The 24,010-nt window shown below is 25.9% G+C and overlaps 1 protein-coding gene and 1 long non-coding RNA gene across 12 annotated transcripts in view; one reads left to right on the forward strand and one right to left on the reverse strand.

The window, feature by feature from the left end:
• Positions 1 to 24,010, reverse strand: part of LOC122714342 (venom metalloproteinase 3) — a 66,543-nt gene that overhangs the window by 21,801 nt on the left and 20,732 nt on the right. Inside the window, exon 1 of one of the 10 annotated variants that reach the window (XM_043935650.1) lies at positions 17,540 to 17,822. The exons of 8 other annotated variants lie outside the window; for them this stretch is intronic. The gene's annotated coding sequence lies outside the window, so the exon portion shown is untranslated. Of the gene's footprint in view, positions 1 to 300; positions 799 to 17,539; positions 17,823 to 24,010 lie in introns of those variants that run through there. One more of the 10 variants, XM_043935656.1, reaches the window with a different exon arrangement.
• Positions 1 to 24,010, forward strand: part of LOC122714419 — a 47,993-nt gene that overhangs the window by 17,357 nt on the left and 6,626 nt on the right. For both annotated transcript variants that reach the window (XR_006346639.1, XR_006346640.1), the window contains exon 2: positions 22,127 to 22,361. This is a non-coding gene — a long non-coding RNA (uncharacterized LOC122714419). The remainder of the gene's footprint in view (positions 1 to 22,126; positions 22,362 to 24,010) is intronic.

Below are 24,010 nucleotides of genomic sequence, written 5' to 3' on the forward strand. Positions count from 1 at the left end.
GAAAATCAATTTCAAAGATCATAACAAACATAAAAATTGATATGACAAAAGTATTAATTAAGACTTATTTATTAATTTATAAATTTTTTAGATTCACTCTTCACGTATCCCTGTCTCACTCTATCTAGGTCACCATCACCATCTCACTCTATCTTCATCTCGCTTTTATTCGACGCTAACTTCAGTTGCTCGTAACAACTCGCAACTCGATCGAAAATTTTTCCTCGATCTTTATAATCGATCTCTCGAAAGATCGACCACAATTATATCAAACATCCTGTAGAAGAAAATGTTACACACGTATCGCATACCGACGTGTTACACGTTACAAACATCGTCGTTAGAATATATTGCGCTAACGAGGTCCGGCCGCGCAGCAACAATTTGTTCGCTGGCCAGAAACTGATATCTCTCACGGTGGAAATGTAATTACAACGAGTCGCGGTGTTGCGATGAAGAAATCCGCGCACGGTTACATAATTTTCGCCTCGCCCGCTGCGCAACGCGCTCGAAGAAAGAAAGGAAGAAAGAAAAAAAGGACAGAGAGAGAGAGAGAGAAAGGAGGGGGGAAAGAAAAGAATAAGAGAATAAAGAAGATACACCGAGAGGAAACAGCAACTAACCTGCATGTTGGGTCGGTTCACGCATGCCTGGGACTAAACAAGCGACAAAGAAGCGAGCAGAAAAGGTGACGTTTTAACACGCGAATAAGACACGACGACGATCCCGGAAGGAAAGTTGGATCAGCATTGAATCAACGCCCACGTTGCGCGTCAAAATGAAAACTTTCGATTGCTGCCGTTTGTTAAAAATCGCGAAACCGGAATGGCGGGGGAGGGGGGAGGGAGGGAGGAAGAAAAAAGGACGAAGATTAGATTAGAAAGTAGTTCATTGTTGGTTCAATCGAAATTGGATTGTGATATAATAATAAAATGTGATAAAGTGTCGAGGGATGACGATATATGTGTGTGTATGCATGTAAAAGATAAAAGATACATTTGTGTCTAGATCGGCTATAGTGACCTATTTGAACTTTTAGATATATTTCGAATAGAATTTATTTTGTTTATAAAATAATAATGATCGATAATGACGTTAAACGAGGAATGTTTTGAAATTTTTAAATGAACATCGCTTCGAGGAATCATTTTGAATAGGAGATTATTTTAATTTTAAAAAATTTATTTATCTCCAAAAGTAATTTTCACGAAGAAAATTTTATTGCACGATTTTATTGTAGATTGCATTTTTTCAAGTATGTATAAACACGTATACCATTAATCTCGTAATGAAGTAATGCTGTTGCAAATGCTTTAGCATTTTAAATGAGGAGGGACGATTAAAATTACAAAGTAGTTAGGTATTAATAACATATGTATTTTACTTGTGTTCCTCGTAAGGATTTAAAATGAAAAAAAACATAATGTTTCATTGTTTATATAGATTTTTTCTATAGAGAATTAATGTATCTTATCATTGAAATTTTTAATTTTAAATTAAAATTCAAAAGATCCAAACAGAAAAAATATTTTACAAACAATCATCTTGAATTAAAAATGTGTATTGTTTATCATTAAATTAATTATCCATTGATAATGAAAGTTTTATTATAATAATAAAATATGTAAAATGTTTCCACAATTAATTAATATCGATAATTAATATCGATAATGTTTTAAGTTAGGAAATTGAATAAGAAAGAAGTCCAATTTCTTGTAATTGAAATTCCAATTATATTTTACAGGGTAATAAAAATGTTTTTAATAATATAAAATAATTCAAATTAAGCAAAATCGAATTTTCTATCATTAGTAAAATATATATATATATATATATATATATATATTTGTATATTGAAATTCTATGATGAAATAACAAATTTACGTTCGGAATGAAAAATTTAATAGTTAAATGGTAAAAAAAAAAAAAAAAAAAAAGAAATTACTCTGTTTCGACCAGTCTGGTTATCGTAATAACCGGAAACTTCATTTATATTCAATAGAACATATTCATAGAATGATAAATATAATCGAAACTCTTTTAACGTTCCATACATACAATTTTATATATTAGGTTATTCAAAAAGTTTGTAGCGCTTTTTAATGATCAAAATACAATATTCCATTCCATATTGTTAGTACTCGTTATACGTCTATTATTAACTAGATGCCAATTTAGAAATTATTGACTATTTTCTTTCATCCATTCATTTCTTGAATATATCGAAGATGAAAGTAAAAAACTGCAAGTGTGAATAAAATAGAGAGAAAGATTCCTTTTCTTATTTGCGATGCTATTAGAGATCCCAAAGTATTTCGGGCTCGGGACAGATCGGAAAAATTCGGGTGAGCTCGGCTAATTCCTTCGAACTCGATTATTTAAAATATAATTAATATATTCGATATATTAATATTACAAATATTCGATATATCGAAAGCATATACGTGTTATATATTGTTTTTCCTGCAAACTTTTTAATTTTAAGAATGATAATGAGAAAATGATAAAATATTTACCAATAGGCAGCTTTCTATTTGTTCTTAAGTTTTACTCTTAGGAATATTACGTAATAGACAAGGAGCAGTGTCGTGTTAGTCACAATGACTTCGAGTCGCGATCTACGATCTTTTCTGGAGATATAATCGTGCATTATGTACTTTGCTACACGTAGATCGATATTTTACATAGTCGTGAGTTGGGAAAAATTGCAGTTTGTATTTCTTTTCTGAATTCTAGATAAATCCTGTTCTATTACACTGCAATCTATTATTTAGTTCTAGACATGATACTAGAAACCTGTTTCAAGTATTAGGGAATTTGAAAGTGTCCAATTTGTACGTTTGTATGTATTGGAATATTATTTATTAATAATAATATTATTATTACATTACAAACAATTAAATGGAAAAATAAAAAATAGAAAAATGTAAGAATGGAAGACAAAAAAAAGCTTTTTGTGAAAAAAATGCATACAATTAAAAAGTACAAGAAACAAAAATAAATAAAACAATAAATAATTGAATTATATTTAAACTATTACTGTTAATAGATAAGCTTAAATAAATAAACAAAAAATAATAAAATTCAAGTATAAAAAACAGAAATCAAATTAAACACAACAGCAATTATATATAATAATTAAGAAATTAATTTTCCTCATGATAAAACATTATGTTCAATTCCATAATTATGTAATCCAATGCTTTAGCACCATAAAATAAAAAATTTCGCACGATCCTATGAACGTTACGCTTTTGTGAAGGTCGAACACTATCTCCACAAGAGTATGTATAAAAATGGTATTTCCTATTGAAACAATGGCCGCTTTATTTTTGTCATTTCCTATGGATTTCACCTATTTGTCGACCAAAATACTCATTTTCGTCTAAATAATCGAGTCATCGATGACTCGGTTCATAAATCTAAATAGATGGAAGTGATCAAGGACGAAACAAAACGGAAAAAAGGAAGGATCCACTGAAATTAATGTCATTGATGATCGAGAGTATGCAAACTGGTTTTCGCTGAAAACGATCATGCGACATCGAAATGCTTTCATCCTCGGTAGCCTGTAAATTAAATAGTGCTTTTCCTGGTAATCATGGACAATAATAATAGCAACACTTTCACTTGTATCTCTTGCAAACTTTTTGACTTGGGAACGTGTATTCCCGAGATTTTATCGGAATTCTCAGTACTTTTAATTGTTCACGTGGAAAAGTTTAATTACATCCCTGTTTCGGTCGTTTCAATGGTTTCCAAATAAAACTATTTTTCCGTTTTTGACGAGAAATATCGAAGTTACGGATCTTGATAAAACTTTGAATAACGAAAAATACATAATATTAATAATGGATTCTAGGGAACTCTAGAAAAATCTAGGGAACTTAATATTTAAATACTTTAGGAAATAAAAGAGATTTTATTTAATTTATTTCTGATATTCTTTATAATATAAAAAGTAAAAAATTTAATTTTTGATAATTTGATTAACAAGAAAATTGTTTATATAAAAAAATTTTAAAAATGTTTGTTTTAATTAATTTAAATAATAGTATGTGTATCTAAATAAAAGAAAAATCCAATTAAACTTAATTAATCGAGATAAATGAAACAAATGTATATATGTATGTAAGTAAAGTTGGTAATTTCAAATTTTTATATAGAATTTCATTGAGAAATTCATCATTATTCGTATTCAATTCTATAATTTACTATTTAGAATCGAAAGTCATTCACATGGTCGACGTTGATCAAGATTATTGCATGATTTTCCTATGATACTATGTATTCACGTTACTTCTATTGTTACTGTTCAATTAACGTCAAAATTGTAAGAAAGGAATATTAACATAATCTTAGTGATAAATAATTTTTTTCTATTTTTCTTTTTTTTATAAAAATTGATGGTTTTTAAACATTTTAAAAACGTTTTCAATGAAGAACAGTAAATTGAAAGTTACATTATAGATTTTCTGCTGAATGCAATTGAGAATAAAATACGCCGTGAAAAAATTTTTCAAGGCGATTTAAATCGGTATACGATTAATTATTAAAAAATTAATTGGATTTTTATTATTATCAATTGGAAGTGATTGATTATTCTCATCGATCGTGGGAAGATGTTCTTTTCAATTTGATTTCTTCATTCAACCATCTTTTATTTTTACAAAAGAAGTGAATGAAAATTATAAAGATGATACATGAGACATTAATTAATTTGTGAATACGTTTATATGATTAAATTATATAAAGATGAAGATATGACCTTTATTACATTTATTAACATTTTCTAACAACATTGATATTTATTTTTTAAATATTTTCATTCTAATTCCATTAATAAGAATCTTTATTTGATTTGAAATTTAAATTAATCTGATTTTAGGGAATTCTAAGATTCTAGGGGACTCTAGATATCTTAAGAAATAAAAAGAATTTTATTTAACCTAATTTAGACTTGTAAGAAATTTTAATGCAGAAGTTTTCAATGCAAATATTTCACTTTGAATACAATGATTTATTATGAAATCTATGTTTTTTAAACGTATAATAAAATCCTGTCAGACAGTACCTGTGAAGATCAACCGATATGATATCACATGTAAGAGTTCGATGACAAAACTCTTTTAATTCCTGCGATCGTTAAACCATTCTTAATATTTATTATCGTTATCATGTTTATTATTGTATCGTATTATATTCTTCTTTCTGAAATTGAAATTGAAATTGAAATCTCTTCGAAAAAAAAACAAAGATAAAAGAAAAAAGAGAAAAAAATAAAAATAACAAAACGAAATTTAATTCTTTGTCATTCGTAGATGTCAACGAGAAGATTTCCATTTTTGTTTCATACAAATAAAATAGAAAATAGTTTTTATGGCGCATTATGGAAGAATCTTCTTCAAGATTTCTTGTTATTGAATGGATTCTGAGAATTTTTCGAGAACTTGAATGAAACACCCCACAATGGCCATTTTTTTTCTTTTTTTTTCTTTTTGTTAAGAAAAAAAGATCAGGTTTTTGCGGAGATCATTGACAAAGATTTAGAGCTTCGTGCCAGTGAAAGAGTAATTGGGTTAATATTTCGAGTTCATCGTGGATTTTGGATTAAAAGAACACGTCTTGGTCTGTGTTTGTCTGTGAAAAAAATAAAAGATTAATTTGCGAAACAGGCAATTATCTACCATTTTCCCTTTAACTATGTTGTAAACCAGTAATGTGTCCTCATTAATACAAATTCTCATTTTGTGAAGAAGGATGATTTATCATTTACCATTCTTGTTTGTGAAAAATAATCTTATCAATCGTTAAAATCTTTTACCAATTTTTAAAAATTTATTATTATTAAATTTATATTAAAATTTTTAAAAGAAATTAAAAGATTTTTTAATAAAAATCTACAGAAATAATTTTAAAATTATTATCCAATAAAAAAAATTATAAAAAAGAAAAAAAAAATAAAATGCTTCATTTTAATATTTTAAAAGAGAAATATTTCGTTTTTTATTTTTTTATACTTTTATAAATTTGCAAAATTCAATAATTAGCAATAACAAAATATTAAAAAAGTATCGTTACTATAAAAAACAATTTTTTTAGGATAGCTAATAAACGTTGTAAATTTAGGAGGAATGCATGAAATATGAGAATCGTTGGGCCTGGTCAGATCCAGTTATGTTGATTTTACCAAACTTTAGTTATTGATTCCTGGAAACCGTGTACATTCACCGAAATAAAAGATTCACAAATTATTGCGAAATGAATTTTTTGCTTGTCTCGCAGACGGTTAATTAAAAATACGTATTCATTCATCAGAAAAGAAGAATGGCTATTGTCAAACCGATCTTATAGTTAACCATATCAGTCGAAGATATAAATTGAGAATAAATTTCAAAAATAAACTCTATTAAGAAAAATTAAGAAAAATTAATATAATTTGATAAATGAATGATTTTCATTTATCAAATAATGCGATAAAATAAAGAAAGACAATAATTTTTCATTATTGAATGAAGATAATGAAAAATAAATCAAAACTGTAAAATATTACATTATCTAAAAAATTTGGTTATTTATATCGATCTGAAACATTGAAACAAATATTTATACACAAAAATATTGTATTATTTCTGTTACTTTTGATACTTGTTAGGTTATGTCACGATTCTGTACAAAAATAATTTTTTAATATAAATACATTATTCAAACAGCTCAATCCCTATTTTTATTAAATCCTAATTTCATCACTTTATTTACCGTTATGATTTATTTTATTATGCAATTTTATTAACGTAAATGACACGTCGTTCGTAGTTTCTGGTTCAACGTAGACCATCGTAACATTAATTGCAGTTTGTAAATGCCACCTAGTAGCGTTTTTAAGAAGTTACAGAGATGAACCGAAGTAAAGGGCAACTAGTTTTATCGCGTTCCGCAGTCAGGTTAAAATGGCAGAAAACGATCGGAGAATCGATTGCGAAAAATAATATCTTATAGAGTTATACATGTATCAAGATAAATTGGCAAATGGAATAAATATTATTATGGTACGTATTAAGAATCGTTTTACTTTCTTCTCATCTCAAATATGCCTGAATAGCAGGAAACGATGGAAAGTTGTTGCGACGTCACCAAGCGAAACTTTAAAAGTGATTCACTGTATGTTGCTCGTTCGGTTTATAGGTGTTTAGGAGCTTGGAAAGAATATTTGAGTGAAATTGTGGCGGGAAACGTGATAGTTGTGCGCACGAGAAATTTTGTTACTTTTACTTGAATATCAGTCGAAGACTTCATCGTGACGCGGAAATTGGAACGTGTTAGGTTAAGACTATGTAATTGTGATTGAAGCAAAGTTTAAATTTGACGATATTCTTACTATTGTCTCGCGAATAATTTCTAAAAATAGTAGTTAATCCACGAGTTGCAGGTTGTAGATTATAAGTTATAAACATCACTTTTAAGCCAAATATGATAATCTAGTGAATTGACAAGTCAGAATTTGTAGGTTATAAATGTGCCTTATAATTTTAAATCAAATTAACCAATATATATTCAGCAATCGTAATACAACTAATCCATGCAAAATAAATTTCTTTTATAATTTACAAAATTTTTCCTTTCAATATTTATTTAAATATCATCAAATGATAAAATATATAGTATAAAATATATACTATACAAAAATAATATTATAAATATATACTATAAAATTAAAGATTTCATTTGTAACATTAATAGATTTATAGTTTATATAAATGTACAAAAATCAATTGCTTGAACTTAAGGTTGCCCGATCACTTTCTTTACAGTTTGATTGCTCGTATCTAGGAGGAAGTAACGAGAAGCCGTTTCTTCCGGTTAGAAGACTGGTCGAGACGAATCGACTAGCAAGAGAGATCACAAAGTATGACCACAAGCTCTCTTAATCTTGGAGCGTGTTGCAATTAAGTTGTTTATTTCATGGACACGTCTATATTATTTTTTTTTTCATATTTTTATAAGCAATTATATTTATTAGAATCAAAAGTAGTTTCCGGATTTTCTGTGGTTATTCAATTAAACAAATTATTATGATCTGATTTTTTCATTTATATATGTATCACTTATATTTATTATACTTGTACTTTCTTTTTTGTATTTCTTATATTGTATATATATTATAAATACTGTAAATAAATATTATTACTACAAATTGTGCTTAATTATCTTATCTAATGGTTTTATGTTAATTTATCAAAAAATTAAATTATTGTAACATATTTGATAATTAATATTAATACAAAATTATGTATAAAATTAAATTTTAACGTGAATTCAATTTAAATTAGATCATCAATCATTGTTACTTTCGTTATAAGATTATTTATTGCAGATGAATTATCTTTATATATTCATCATCGTAATTGATGTTGTACTCGATCTTCAGAATTCGCACATTTCTCATATTAATTGAATGATTTCTCGATTTCACATATAAAGAAAAAGTCTATGTATTTTTTCTGGTATCTATGATTTATTTCACACCTTTATACTGGTTAAATCGAATTCTAATTATTGAAACTTTGCATGTCAATTAGTGATATCTCGCAGAAAATTTCTCAATTGCGTTAACTTCTTTGTGTTAATTAATCAAGGATAATTGAATATTTGCAACAACATGTGAAATGTTAAAAATTATCAGACAAAATTATAAAAATTACGATAGCTGAAGAATATTTATTAGAAAAAATATTTATTTATAATATTTATTATATTTATTAGAAAAAAATTTTTTCGTTTTGAAATAAAACGAAATATTAAAAAGAAATATTAAAAAAGTTCGATTAAAATTGAAAGTAACAATGAAAAATACAATAAAGGATGATTTATTCTTAAATTAAATCGAAAATAAGTAGAATAAAATTTTTTTGCATCGAGTCTCATTGTTTGAGAAAATTGAATAAATGTGCGAATATTTGATTTTGAATTATGCACGAATTTTAAAATTCAATTTTCTCGAAAAAGAATCTTCAAATGAAAAAATATTATTCTATATTTTTTAACTTATTTTTATACGAAGAATCAGTTCCATTCATGTTCAAACACGATTCTCGATACGTTCTATTATTAATGTTCCAATTTAAATGCATTAATAATATTAATGCACAACGTTCTAGATTTAATTTGATTAAAGGAAAATCTATAATCTATATTCTAAAATATAATATAAAAAATGTAATATAGTAGCAAGTTTCTGAGACAATAAAATTAATCTCCACTGACCTTTTATCTCGATTTACCGAGATAAATTAATTCCCATCCTTGATTTAGCCATGTATTCTTTTAAAATACATTCGTCTGTAAAACGAGATATATAGCTTCTTTATTGTGGACAACGATGTGAAATCGATGGTAATCGATCGAATGTGAAAAACAAAAAATTAATTATCATCAACCTTGAAAGGAGCGCATTATTATTAAATTGGAATTATTTCTTGCTCGATGGATAAGAGAAGATTCGAATTAATTTGTTACTCAGAAAATTGAAAAACGGAAATATTATTCTGAAATTTCTATTTTATCTATCTTCTCTATAAAAAGTGTCTTTTAAGATAGAAATAAAAACTGGTTTTAATTGGTATTGCACATTTAACTTCAAAAAAAAAAAAATAATCCTGGAAAATAATAGTTATCAATTGTAAATTTTTTATTGTATTTGTTCTTAAAAAATTATTATTAAAGGAATAAAAATTTATTCCCTTTTGATCAAACTTGCTTTCCAACTTGATAGCTTATATAGTATAAGCTAATCTATCATTATCTTACTTATAATTAAGAGATATCTGATCTAAACTAAATAAAATTAAAAATTTTTTTCATCTCCTGAATACTAACTTTTCTGCAAATGTAATTTTTCTTCTGAATATTCAATCTGAATGAGAAATGATACTGTTTAGTGTCGTGAAATTTTTGTTTATCGATTAATTTTGAGTCAGCATTTAGAATTTTGTCTCAAGTTACATCAAGATTTAGACATCATAGAATCTTGTTACATCTAAGATTTCACGATGTTTTACTGTTAATTGATACATGTTCATCAATTACTTCATAATTGTAAATTATTACAAAATTCATTAATTAAAAATATTTCTTTTCTGGTTATATCAAACAGTTAGTAATAATTAATCAAATATTTTATCATTTTTCATCATATTTCTTTTATATAATTTTCAATTATCAATTTTTTAATTAATTATCAAAATCAAGATTCCATATTTTTCTATATTTTTATTTCTCAATTTTTATCTTTCAAATAATATTATATAAACATAAACACTTCTATTAATATTCATTGTGTAACTCAAAGATCATGCTCAAAGACTTACAAAAACTTAATTCTTCATTTTATCTTAGATTAACAAATACACTGTCATCTCAAGTTGCACCACCATTTTGTTTTCCAATAAAGATTCAATCTTGTCTATGAGACAGGAGGCGAAAAACATCATCTACCTGTCATTAATTCTGTTCCTATTTGGCGTGCCTCATGGGCAATTTGTGCGAACAAGGTGATACGGTTCATTCGGTGTTAATGTACTCGACTTTCTCTCTCATATGTCAGTCGGTACGCGGTCACGAGTAGTCATTCCAAACCCATGGTCATCCTTCGAGGACACAACCAATATATCTTCTGTTTGCGGTACGTCAAGTGTGATCACTTTACTTTCGTTCACAACAATTATTCATCATAACCTCACAGCTTGCAAATATTTACTATAATGTTCCTTTTAACATTTATCACTACTACTAGTATTTTGTTATTTGTATGATTCTTGCTATCCTATATTTAGTTCATATATATTTTTACAAATTTTTTATAAATTTTTTATAAATGCAATCCAATTAAGAATTATTAAAATATTAGTAATAAAGTAGTGATAAATACAAGCAATTTTATATTATTTTTAATTATTCGTTTATTTATATATTTAACTATTAAGACAATGCTAGTTAAAAAAATTATTTATCTAATTTCAATTCAATTTTTTAATTAAGTATTTACATCAATAATCACAAAAATTTCAATATATATTTTACAGAGTTATCCAACAGTTTAATATTTCATTTAAAATCTCTCTTACATTTTTATCCTTATAAATTTTTGAAAAAATAAGACAGAAGAGTTTAAAGAAAACTTTAAACTCAAACTTGTTAAAATAAGTTGTTGAACGAAACTTGACACTGATCCCTTATTTTTGACCCAGACTGTAATAAAGCAAGCATTATTATGACGGTTGAGATCACTAAATTAGAGAATGATAGCTAGTTAAAGACGAAGAAGAAATGAGAGCTCGAGCATTTAAAAAAATTTATTATATATGTTTCAGCAATGAAATTACTCGCTTCATTAAATTCAAGTCCAAGGGAAGTTCTCAATAATTAAGTTGATTTCCAAATGGATTCTACATTTTAAAATATTTTACTTGCAATATAATCTCAAGACAAAATAAGTTCATTATTTTTTTCAATTTATAATTTTATCAGTATGTAATACCTTTATTACAACGTAAATGCATTTAGTTTCGAAAGTAGATAAAAAGGATGAAGGAATCGATCTATGTATTTGTCACGAAGACATTAAATGTACAAATTTATTATTCATAATATAAATTGAAAATGTAAATTTAAGATGTCTTGTTTTTGATAATTTTTTTTTTCTACAATATCTTTTTTCCGCTTATCTCATTGACGTTTATGATGTTTAAATATTAATAATGAGGCATACATAACCTTGATCGTGACTTACGGCAAAATGAGCATTTTTCGAATCGATTTTACCATTATTTAATAATTTAATAATAAATTTTTAAACTCCAATAAGAGAAAATATATATAAAAAAAAAAAAAAATGAAGAAAATAATGAGATAATCACTAATGAAATATAAAATTACACAAGATCTATTCGAAGAACTAATTAAACCAATTTTCTTTAACCGCATTGATAGCGCAGAAATATTGTTGAATAACAATTCGCTTATTATAAATATTATTTATGCGAGACTCAATTATAATTAATTGATATTGAAGTTCTAGGTAAGCACACACAAGATCCTATATATAAATGTTACATAGAAATGAAGAAAATTAAATCTTATTCCATTCTCCACTATTTTTAAATATCGATCGTCCAATCGTTGATAATCTCACGGAATGTCCCTAGTCTTCATTTTGTCTCAGGGACACGTAGGGAATTGTAGTTGCGTGTAAATCATCGTACACAGACAGAATGGAATACAAGTGGCGGAGCGTGATCATGAGAATTTCATTACCTTGGTACATTTTTCCAGATCGTCGGCCATGCCTCAAGGAATCCGGAAATCATTTTTATTGGAATCTTAAGCGGTCGTCATTATCTCGGGTATAAGAGAGTCTGACAAGTGGAAAGACATTCGGCGTTAATTTATAAGGGAACCCCGCGAAGAGTATGATGTATATTTTTTAAATGTCACCGCGCAGATACACCGCTAATTAAATCGATATTTTAAAAGAAAAATTTTCGATAAAATGGATCGATATCTATTTCTTCGATTTTCCAATGGGATAAAAATTTTTTACAAATTTTTTTAAAAAGATTTAAATCATTAATTGTATAACACTAATCGTACGCGATATGAAGTTCGTAAATATTTATAACGGAAGCGAAAATTTCAAAATATGGATCAATATTTGTTAAATTTTAAGACACGTATATTTTTCTTCCATAAAAAAATTTTACCTACGGTTTTTAATAAATACACCTAATATATTGCCTAATAAATATTAAAAAAAAAAAAAGACTTTAATTAGTGTTTTAAATTAAGAATTTATAAATATTCCAAGAATATAATATTCTGAAATATAATTAATTTTTTCGTATAATTAGACTTTTTTTTTTTTTACTATTTATATTTATAGAAATTATAATTAAGTTTTAGCTCGTTCAAATAACATGAAAAATAAAAATGTATAATAACATAGTAACATAGTAAGTATATAAGTAAGAAACAAATGAAACGAGAATTTAAAAATTTAAAGTGCATAAATCTTTAAATTTATCGAGTTATATTTCGATTATGACATAAAAAGATTAAAGAGATATCAATGAAAGCACGCATCGTATTATCGCGACGAAAGTGACTTCAACGAATGGTAAGAGAGATTTATATTGTCCCTTATCATATTGGTTGACTCATGCTTACTTCGCATTCGAATTAAGAATTTTGCATACATTATATCATCTAAATTATTCACAAATTTCTGTATGTATATTTTATGTACATACAGTTTTTTTTTTCTTTCCTTCCTTTTTATTTTTTTTTTTTTTTTTTTTTTTTTTTTTTAAGAATTTAGAGCTATCATTTGTACGTATGTTTTTTTAACGTTTTGCATATGACTCATAACGTATTAATCCGACAAAATACCCGGATATTGTACTACCTACTTGGATATAATAACAACAGATAAATCGACAAAGATTTTTATCTATGAATAATATAAATTTTGTATAATTTTTGATTTTCGATATTATTCCTCTTTGTCATAATCCAAAAATATATCCTCACATTTTTTTTTATATATATCGTAATATAGCTATGATGGGGGGATATTTCCTTTAATTTAATTTTTTTTTTTTTTATTCCCTTACCTACTCTATAGTTATATATGATTATTTATGATAATTGGTAAATGTGTAATTCGTGCAAATAAATCACGGTATTTAAATGATATGTGTAATCATTATATTCATTCGATATATGTTTATACTTATAAATGTTAATAAATGTCAGGGTCGTTTTTTTCAAGATCGATTGTAAACCAAAACAATGATTGGTGAATTTTTACAATATTTATAAACATTTTCGCTTTCAAAATGTTTATTAACACTATTTGAATAGAAATATCCTCTTTTGAAATCGATAATGATCTTTTGCGCAATATTTATTGCATATTTTTACAGCAAAAGGGTTAACAAAAATTTATTGTCTGAGATAATAATTAAGAAAATTTAAATTTTTAAAATTCGATCATTTCGCGATATAAGGAAAAATATTGATATAACGATTTTATTAATAATTATATGATTTCTTTTCAACAAAAGAAATATTTTTTTAAACAAATTATTTATATTAAAATTGAATAAGCATATCTTTCTCGATTTTTAAGAATATCCTCGACGAGAGAAACTTGCTGATTAGATTTTTTTTTTTTAATAGTAATATCGTAAACCATCATTCTTCATCATATCATCGTTTATTTAAATTCATATTTTTATATTTCCAATTCTAAATACGACGGTTTTAATTTAAGAAACTTATCACCGTCAAAATTTGATTGAGAAATCAATCTTTAATCTTTCCGTAAATTAAAAATAATAATTGACGAATTCACAATTGGCACCAAATCGTCAAAAATAGTACAAATGAATCAACAAATTTTCTATTTTTTTTTAAAGAACTCATTGACGACTTTGATAAAAGCAGAAATGAATCAGAATGAAAACAAGACGATTGTACGTCAATCAATTATCAAGTTAATTTTGTTACTCTATGATCAAAAGTCGCGTGGCCAAGTCTTTGTTATCGTAAAGAAAGAAAATCGCTGCTAATTATCTTTGTTTTTGCTATTTGCCTATGTTAGGGATAACTAGGAATTGATCACGTGATGAAAAATCACGTGATCTTTATTTTACAGTACAGATTCTACATTCATTTATTCAGTTATTCTAATCATTTTTCTAATTTTTTTTTTTTTGAATATTATAATTGTATATATGATAATAATTTTTATACTTTTTAAATTTTTGCCTATCTTTGACTATTCTTGATTAATATCGAAACTTAATGTTTCATCTTGTAATGCGTATCTAAAAAAAACGAAGAAAAGGAGGAAACATTCGATCGAAACAGGTGTTTCCTAGCAAATGTATTCAGTTGGAAGTGTTGTAACCTCAATAGTGAACATACCGATAGGCGAAATATCTTTTTTGTTCCAAAAAAAGATAGTTGACATCGGTAAATTAATTACATTTTTAGATATCCTAATCTGCGTTAAAAATAACGAAACATTTAGTACGAATAAAAATTTTTATGATTATATTGCTTAAAGAATATTTTACAATTTTTTTTTATCGAGTTTAAATTTATATACTAATTTTTGTTATTAAAAATTTACTCTTTGATTAAATGTATGTAATATTGATTAATACTTTAGTATTTTATGTATTATTGAATAAAAAAAAAATAAAAAAATATTTCGTTATATTTTTTATTATATTTCGAATTCAAAATATTAAAATTAATCTATAATTCAATTCTTTTTTCAATTCTTTATATATATTGAAACTTTCTAAAGATTATTTTATATCAACACAAGTATACATAAATCATATCTCATTAAATAAACAATTATATCTCTGGTATCTGTTTATATACTTTTTATTTTAAAAAATAACAATCTCTTTATTACAATAAACAGTCGTACATTAATAAATATCATAACTTAATTAAATTCGAAATGATTCACTGTCTCATTCTTCCTAATGTATAATTTAATTTTCTTTAAATATTTCATAAGACAATGGTTCAAAATTATACAAATAAATTCAATCTCAAAATCATACTTTATTCCCGTCCAAACATATATCACACGGCAAATACTATTATTACTCACGTACCTTTCCCGGTCGTAATTAAAATGCCACCACCGAGACAAATTAACGATCCCACGAGAGCTACGAGAACAGCCAGAGAAAGCAACGACGCCCGAGGTTATTAAACTCACTCTTATTATAATATGCTCACGAGTTTATATCCTAATATACGCGATTCATCCTTCGAATAGCCAAACAAACGTATTACAAGTGTCGACTAACAGTCATGATTGATGACGATCAAAAATCGACAGGAGAGAAGATAATTATTTATCACGTTCGAAGATATGAGAGACTCCAGACTGTCTGCCACGAATCAATTGAAGAAGTCACTTGAAAAATGATTAATAGATCTTTTCTTTAATTTTGCAAATTTTTGTCTTTGCTTTCTTTTCATTTTGCTTTTAGAATTGTCGATTCGTTTTTATGTAATTTGTCGCGTAAATATATCGCGACATTTAGTATTAGTTTATAAATTTAAATAATGATAAAAAATATTAGAATAATGTATGTGAATTATAATTTCATCGTAATAAAATTTTATGAAATATTTGATATTCAAATTTTAATTTACTTTTAATAATTAATTTAGCCTTTCTATTGTGTTTCATGTATGATCCAGTCATAAAATTAACTTCTTTATTAATTGTATAAAAAGTTAGAAAAAATTATTTATTTCCATTAAATTATATATTTTAGCAAAATTCATTTATTTTTGCTATATTTTTGCTATTTTTGCTATAAATTAATCAAAAATATATCGAAAATATTTTTAAAAAATTAGATATATATTATATATACATATATATATAATATATACATACATATATATAATATACATATATTATATATATGTATATACGTGCGATATAGGTTATGTACGGTTAGTTGACGTTCCCCGTTAATATTACATATGCAATATCTTCAAGCTTGTATTACAGTGTTTCGGAAGGAACAATACTCATTGTGAAACACTGTGCTTCTGATAATTCCAGTTAGACTGCAATCGACCTGTCTACCAGTTAAAAATAACGGTGACAATGTACGTACGCAGCCACGCGAGTCGAAAAACGCTCCATATAAAAAAATTATGTAAAATATCAAGGATCGAGCCTGACTGATGTTACTAATGAAGTATTGAATATATATACAAGCGGGAAGCCGAGCAGTCGAACTGGTATAAATAATATTCAACTTCTTCATCTACATATTTTCATAAATATGTGGAAAGTCAAAGGATTATGGAAATCGATATTCGCAATGTATATTTCAATGATATTGTTTGTCTTTTACTATTTTTTCTTTTTTTCTTTTGCAATATATATACCCGAGGATCGTTTCGATAGCCAATTTTAAAAGATGATCGTTTTTTCGAAAGAAGTGAGTCATTGAGATAAGTGAAAAGAAATTTATATCTTTTCAAGGATAACATGTAAAAATTAAAAGAATGGTCTTAATATTTTTTTTTTTACATAACATTGTTTTGATAATCTTTTGAAAGAATTTATTTATACGATTAATAATGATTTTGTTGATTAATCTAATATATAAACCTTTAAAAATTTTTATATCTATATTTTAGATTATGATCATTGTAAATTTTATTACAATATAATTTATAAAAAATTCAAGAAAAAAAATATTTTCATTCTATCAGTATAAATATAAATTAATATATATATGTAAACTATTTTATATATCATAATATAAATACTTTAAAGTTAGTAATACACTTATTAATAATTTATCAATTAATATTTCAGAAATAAAATTATTTTATCAGAAAATAAAAATCCTAACCTCAATGACTTATAATATAGAATGCTTAAGAATTAATAAATATCAAAAATGTCAAAATCAAAACTTACTTTCGACTGCATCAAAAACACAAAGAACACAACGGAAAACAGCAAGAGCTGCGAAATATAGCGACACTTTCGTGGGGACCAATTCATATTTCAGTCACTCGTAAATCGTAACACACAATTACGGTTTTTCGCGCGTTCTTAGAATAAAGGAGAGCGACCAAGCCGGCATATAACGTTCTCACGCATATAGAGAAAAGGACTGGTGGTCACAATCTAACCTGTATCGTTTGTACGTATATATAATTCGGTGTAAATTTCTAGACTGCGTGCCACGATCTGCTCACTAGTTCTTGCGAGAACACATTTATGACTTCCGCGATTCGATATCGCATTAATAAGTGCGCCATTTCTTGCGATAGTACCAAAGATATATCGCAGTTGCGCATGACAGTATCGATCGTGGTATCACGGCTACTATTGAACGAACGTATCGATACATCGATTACTGTGCACTGTTCAATACTGCGACACGTTTGTATACATATCGAGCCGGAATTTGATTTCTTTTCTTTATCGTAAAATCTGTCTCGTGAAACTCTATAGTATATTACCTTGAATGTACAACAAAATTCGAACTACTTTGGAACATATGAAAGATAATTAAATTATAAAATCATTTTTTCAATACTTAAATTTGTACAGGTTATGTTCATTAAAAAAGACGTGTTTAATGTTTTATTTTTTATAAAGTAAATTTTCAACATGAATTATGTGTTTTGTGTGTTACGTGAGTAAAATATTTTAAATGATAGCAATATTATATATATTTTTATGAATGTAAATAAAATTAAATAATCACATTAATATCACATAATTAAATATTAATTTAAAAAGATTTTAAGCTATTTTTTTAAATTTAAAAAAAAATGAAAAAACATCTTGTTCTATAAATTAAAGAAAACAACGATTAAATACTTTCGATTTGCAAAGCAATAATAAATCTTGTTGTTTATGTAAAGAACGGAAATCGTTGTTCACGAAGGAACAAGATCGGCATATTTCTTGCAACGATTTCAATGGTAATTCGTGTATCGATAAAGCTTATGCAAGAGTTGTTACCCGTATCTGGAGCAGAAATTTAAAAGGTGTCAGAGTATTTCTTGCATCGGCATGAAACTAGACCGGCGAAAAATTTCGTAATCTTTTCGTGACTTTTTATCGTGCAGAGAATGATGCACGGACATGATGCATGCCCGTTTTGTCCATCATTTTAGCTTATGAAACTTTCGCAAAAAGTATTACGTTAGTTTTATGCGTTATGAAGCAATATAAATAAAAAAATCTATAAATAGTATGTTTAAACATTATTTGAATAGCCAAAAAATATTGTAAAATATTTTGTAATATGCATATATAAAAATTTAGTATATTAAGTATGAATTTTTAATAATTATTTTGTATAATTCTTTATCAAAAATTTATAAACTAAATTTATTTATTTAGATAAATTTTGAAAAAATTTTCTGAGATAAAATTCTATTCAAAATTTTAAATTTTTGCATTTTGTAGAACACATTAACTTTTTTATTTTAATATTAACTCTAATATAAAAGTAATTTGATTAAAGTTCCTTAATTAACCTTTTTTTAAAATATAGTCAGATAAGTGAAATCTACTATCTTCTTCTTTAGATAAAAAATATACATAGCTTACTAAATAAAATACTTAGCAAGTGACCTTTTCAGTAGCAATTGAAGAAGACCAAGAAAGCTCGTTTGCATAAACATTCTTATAAATTTATTCTCTATTTAAAAAAAATATTATAAACATACCAGAAATTTTTCCTACTATGTTTCAGATTCCTAACCTATTATGACTTTTAAAATGATTCCTGCGATTATTGATTTTTATAAATGTGAATGAAGAATTCAAATTGTTTGATTATAAAAGAGAATAACAAGTTGAAAAAAATTGAAAAGCATTTTATCATTCTAAAATATATTTCCATTAAAAATATCCATATTCGTCTGAAATCACTGCAAAACAAAAGTTAAAGTATCACCAATTCCGAAGAGTCGTTTGACAAAAAGAAATTAAAAAGAAATTCGAAAAAAAAATATTGACAAGTTGATCAGAAAAATAATAGTCTATAAATAGAAACTTGTGAGGTTATGTTTACCTTCCCGAATACCGAATACCAATGCGACGTGAAAGGATCGAGGATTATACGATAAAGCTAGTCACGGGTAAGTGACCTTTTCGACAGATAATCGGAAATGAAGAAAGAAAATCTGATTGCGTAAAAGATGTCACCGGTTGATCGTCACCTATGTCAGAGATACCGCGTGTGCGCCCGCAATCCATGTTATGCAAGAAAGTAACGATGCAAAAATCACTCATGCGGGAGCTATCTACGCAAGGACATTCTCAGAGACAAAGTTTTCAGCTGTTGGCGTGGTTGCAATCATGTTTGTGCAACGTTAAGACCTCGACAATAGGGACAGATATTGTGGACAATTATTATCAAAGTTATATAGAGACTGTAAAATAATTATTTCATATATACATGCAACATTATACTGATCGCGTTTAATCCAACAATTATATTGTTCTATAAAGGCGATACCATTCGGATAACGTTTTCAGAGTATTATTCCTTTCACTGACAATCGACAATTGGATACATGCTCGATGCATTCAACGATCGTATCCTGAAAAATGATTTTTGTTTATTGAAATGAATTTGTTTATTGAAAATTACTTGAAAACTATTGGAAAAAAATTTTTCTTTTTAAAAATTTAAAATTCATTTTTTAAATATATTAATAAGTTAATTTTTTATTTTTTAGATATTTTTAAATTTGTGTGACTTAAATATTAGAAGTTCTTTAAAACAAACGATCTCGAGTAATATTTTTTGCACGAATCTTTCACGAATGTTGAAAAATCGTATTCGTAACCACAATGATTCGGACCATGTCTGTGGTGGATGCCTTGTGATGCCTCAACCTTGACCTGTATTGAACTAGACCAAACCTTAAAGTAGGCTTTTATGCACATTTCGCAATGTTGTTCCCAACACCAATTTCACTTCGACCGTGACTCGAGTCGGAAAGCAATGTGATCCTATACGAGCTATGTATCATCAATCGTCAATGTGAACCATGGAAGTAACAATTAATTTTGTTTCACTTTTTTAAAATATTTTTTAAAAAAAAAATTTATCTTAAATGAAAGATACATATTTATTTAAGGAAAAAATAAAGAATATTGAATATCTTTAAGAGAATTGATAGAAAGTAACAACATCTAGTACCTTTATATTTGAAGAATTTTAGATTTTTTTATTAATGCTCTTATATTTGGATTTATATGATTTCTAGATTAATTAATTTTTTTTTACATTAAATTTTTCTGAACTCAATTTTTTGATTCTATAAGTTTCTAAATTTCCCAGTTTTCGTTATATTAAATTTTAAGAATAGCTAATTATCTCTTCCTTCCCCCCCCCAAAAAAAATTATATTTATAGTGGAAATTATATAAATATAAATATTATCTTTTTAATTTTTTGAGAAACAAGTAGTATAAAAAAATAAGTAGTAATAAAAACTAATAAAATATGTAAATTTTTTTTAATTCTTCAAACATTAAAAGAAAAAAACTTAGAAAATTAAATTATTTGAAAAAATTTATAAATGCAATTATTATGAATTGTATTAATTTGTATTGATTATAAATACAATGCATAATTGAATGATGTATGTGCAAACTCTTATATTAACATGAAAATAGCATTGTGACAGTCTTGTTAATAATTATTAATTTGAAGATAAATTATAGTTAAAATAGAATTGTGAAACGTACAGCATGCCTGTAGAATAACTACTATATGCGAGTTTCTTTTCGTTTGTCGTCCAAGAGACAATATGAATGCAAATGATGACATTGTAATGGGAGAATATAACATCTACCTATAATAAGCTATATGAAATATAGTATCAAGAGATAACAGAAAAGTACATAGAATTTGCTTAATTATTTAATAGAGAAAGGAATATTTCCTTATTTCAAAATTCTGCTTAATTATGATTTTACTAATCATTTTTTTTCTATCTTTTTCTTAGATTATTTTATTAAATATTTTAATCGATGCTTTCTTCTTTTATAATTCGTTTAATTTTAATAAAAAGAATAATAAATAAAAAATCTTGAAAAATTCAATTAAAGCTAAGGCAATATATAATAATTTATATAACATTACAATTGATAAATTACAAATTATAGATTTTTTTCAAAATCTTCTAATAATTTTAACCTGCCATTTAATATTATCTTCTCATTTTTATAATATGAGTAATATTAAAGATATAATCCAATAATCTTGCATTAATCTCAAAATCTCTAATACATAGGATTTACTAAAATTTCATTATTATCACTATATAAATTAACTATAATTTCATTACAATTTCAAAATTTACTATAACAAAGAATGCATTATATTCTTCATTTATATTCTTAAAATAATTTTCATTATCTTTTCCATTTTTCATTTCTCTGAGCACGTTTCACTCATATCTTTATCAACCACCATGACTTATTATCCTGAAAATACACGTTTGTAACCAGTCTTGTACGTATGCAGCGATTTTCAACCTTGACCTGTATTCAACCGGCGTAAACCCAGGATCCACGGCGAATCGAACAAATCCAAAACTGAAGGAGCGTGAAAACGACTTTATCTTGTGCCGCCTGTTCGTGCCCGTCGTTCTTTGCCGCGTGGAACGTGAAATGAAACGAAATGAAGGACGTGTTCCGCCGCCGAATTGTGTCGAGGATCCAAGATGGATATCTGTCTGGCCGGTAACGTGAATCAAAACGTGAGTTTGCTACGTATGCACACGATCGCTGAAAAATCCAGTAAGTAAATCCAATGAGCTCTTAGAAGGGTTGAAGAGGAAGAGATTGTCAAGAAACGAGTGATAAATTCGAAAAAAAGGCGCGTGACAAACTTCCGTGAACCAGTCCTAGAGATTCTTATCCTCTTCTCGTTTTCTTATAATAATATTTGATTTATTTTTGATTAAAAAATAAGATTTTTCTTTCTTTTTCTATATTTTAAAAAATATTAAATTAATGAAATTTAAATTATATTTTTTATTTATGATTAATTTTTTAATCATGAAATAAAATATCTTATATCTAATCATCTATCATCTAATTATTTCTTACCTCAAAAATAATTAAAATTAATTTTAGTAATTATAAAAGATTTGAAATTTGTTACTTTATCAATTTCGATAGTTTTACTCTTAAAAGAATTTTATATTATGAGAAACAATGAAAGAGTTTATGGTATAGTTTTTATTATGTCGTTTACAACCTTCTTTAAATCCAGTTTTCAACTGTTTACGGATCCTTTGACCGGACGTGGCAATTGAAAGCTGCATAATGTAAATGTGGAACTTCTGGTCAAGGATAGCGGTTTTAAAAGTAATAGCTGTAAGAGCTACCAAGTATAAGCCGTAATTCAGCCGTTATAATATTATAACCTGAAAGTATATATTATTTTATTTTTTTTTTCATAAAAATCCTCTTAAATTGATAAAAACATTGTTGAAAATTGTTAGAATCATTATTTGTTTTACAGAAAAAAATATTCTTATAAAAAAAATATTATTAAAATATTTACTAATAATTATATTAAAAATAAATATAAAAAATAATTATTCACAGTAATTATATCATAAAAATAATTATCTTATCTTTAAAACTTAACATCTTTTGTATAATATTTTATATCAAATTTACTTTAATAATGCTGGTATTTAAAATGTATAAGTTGATAATGGATACCTTGAACGCTGTGTGAAACAAAACTTAGAATTTCAAAAATCCTGTGGATAGTGCATCATGAATAAATGAATATCGTATTGCGTATTTCATCGAAATAATTTGCATCCTGCTAATTGGTATCTGTTAGTTGGCAAAGTCTATATAATGGTGAGAAATCATTTAACCAAACACTTCTAACAAATTATGACATGGACTGCAATCATGAATTAATTCTGTTATTAAATACTTACAGATAGTGAAATAGGTAGTGAACAGATAAATTTTTTGTAATTCATAATAATAAATAATAATCAATAAATGTATTATAAGAAAAACCAAATTTATTCAAATTGTATAGAAAAAAATTTTATTTAATACTTATTTATTTCTAATGAATTTCTATTAATATATTTTAGAACTTATTTTTTTCTTTTTGATTATTTTTAAATTGTTTATCTAAAAACAATGTAAATACTAAAATAATATTATTTTTGTATGTTTGAATTTATTCTTTATATTATATTGGATTTTCATATTTCTAAAAAATTAAATTCTTTGACTCATCCATACTCATTTAAAAAGTTTAAAATCTTTATTCAAACTTGAATTATGAACCTAAATGAGAAATAAATTGTATCCATTCATTAAAATATAATCTAATTTACATTTAATTCTATTTTATAACTTAATCTTT

The sequence above is a fragment of the Apis laboriosa genome, unplaced genomic scaffold (assembly GCF_014066325.1).
Source record: "Apis laboriosa isolate Shangri-la unplaced genomic scaffold, ASM1406632v1 scaffold112_cov148, whole genome shotgun sequence".
In the NCBI taxonomy this organism is placed as follows: Eukaryota; Metazoa; Arthropoda; class Insecta; order Hymenoptera; family Apidae; genus Apis; species Apis laboriosa.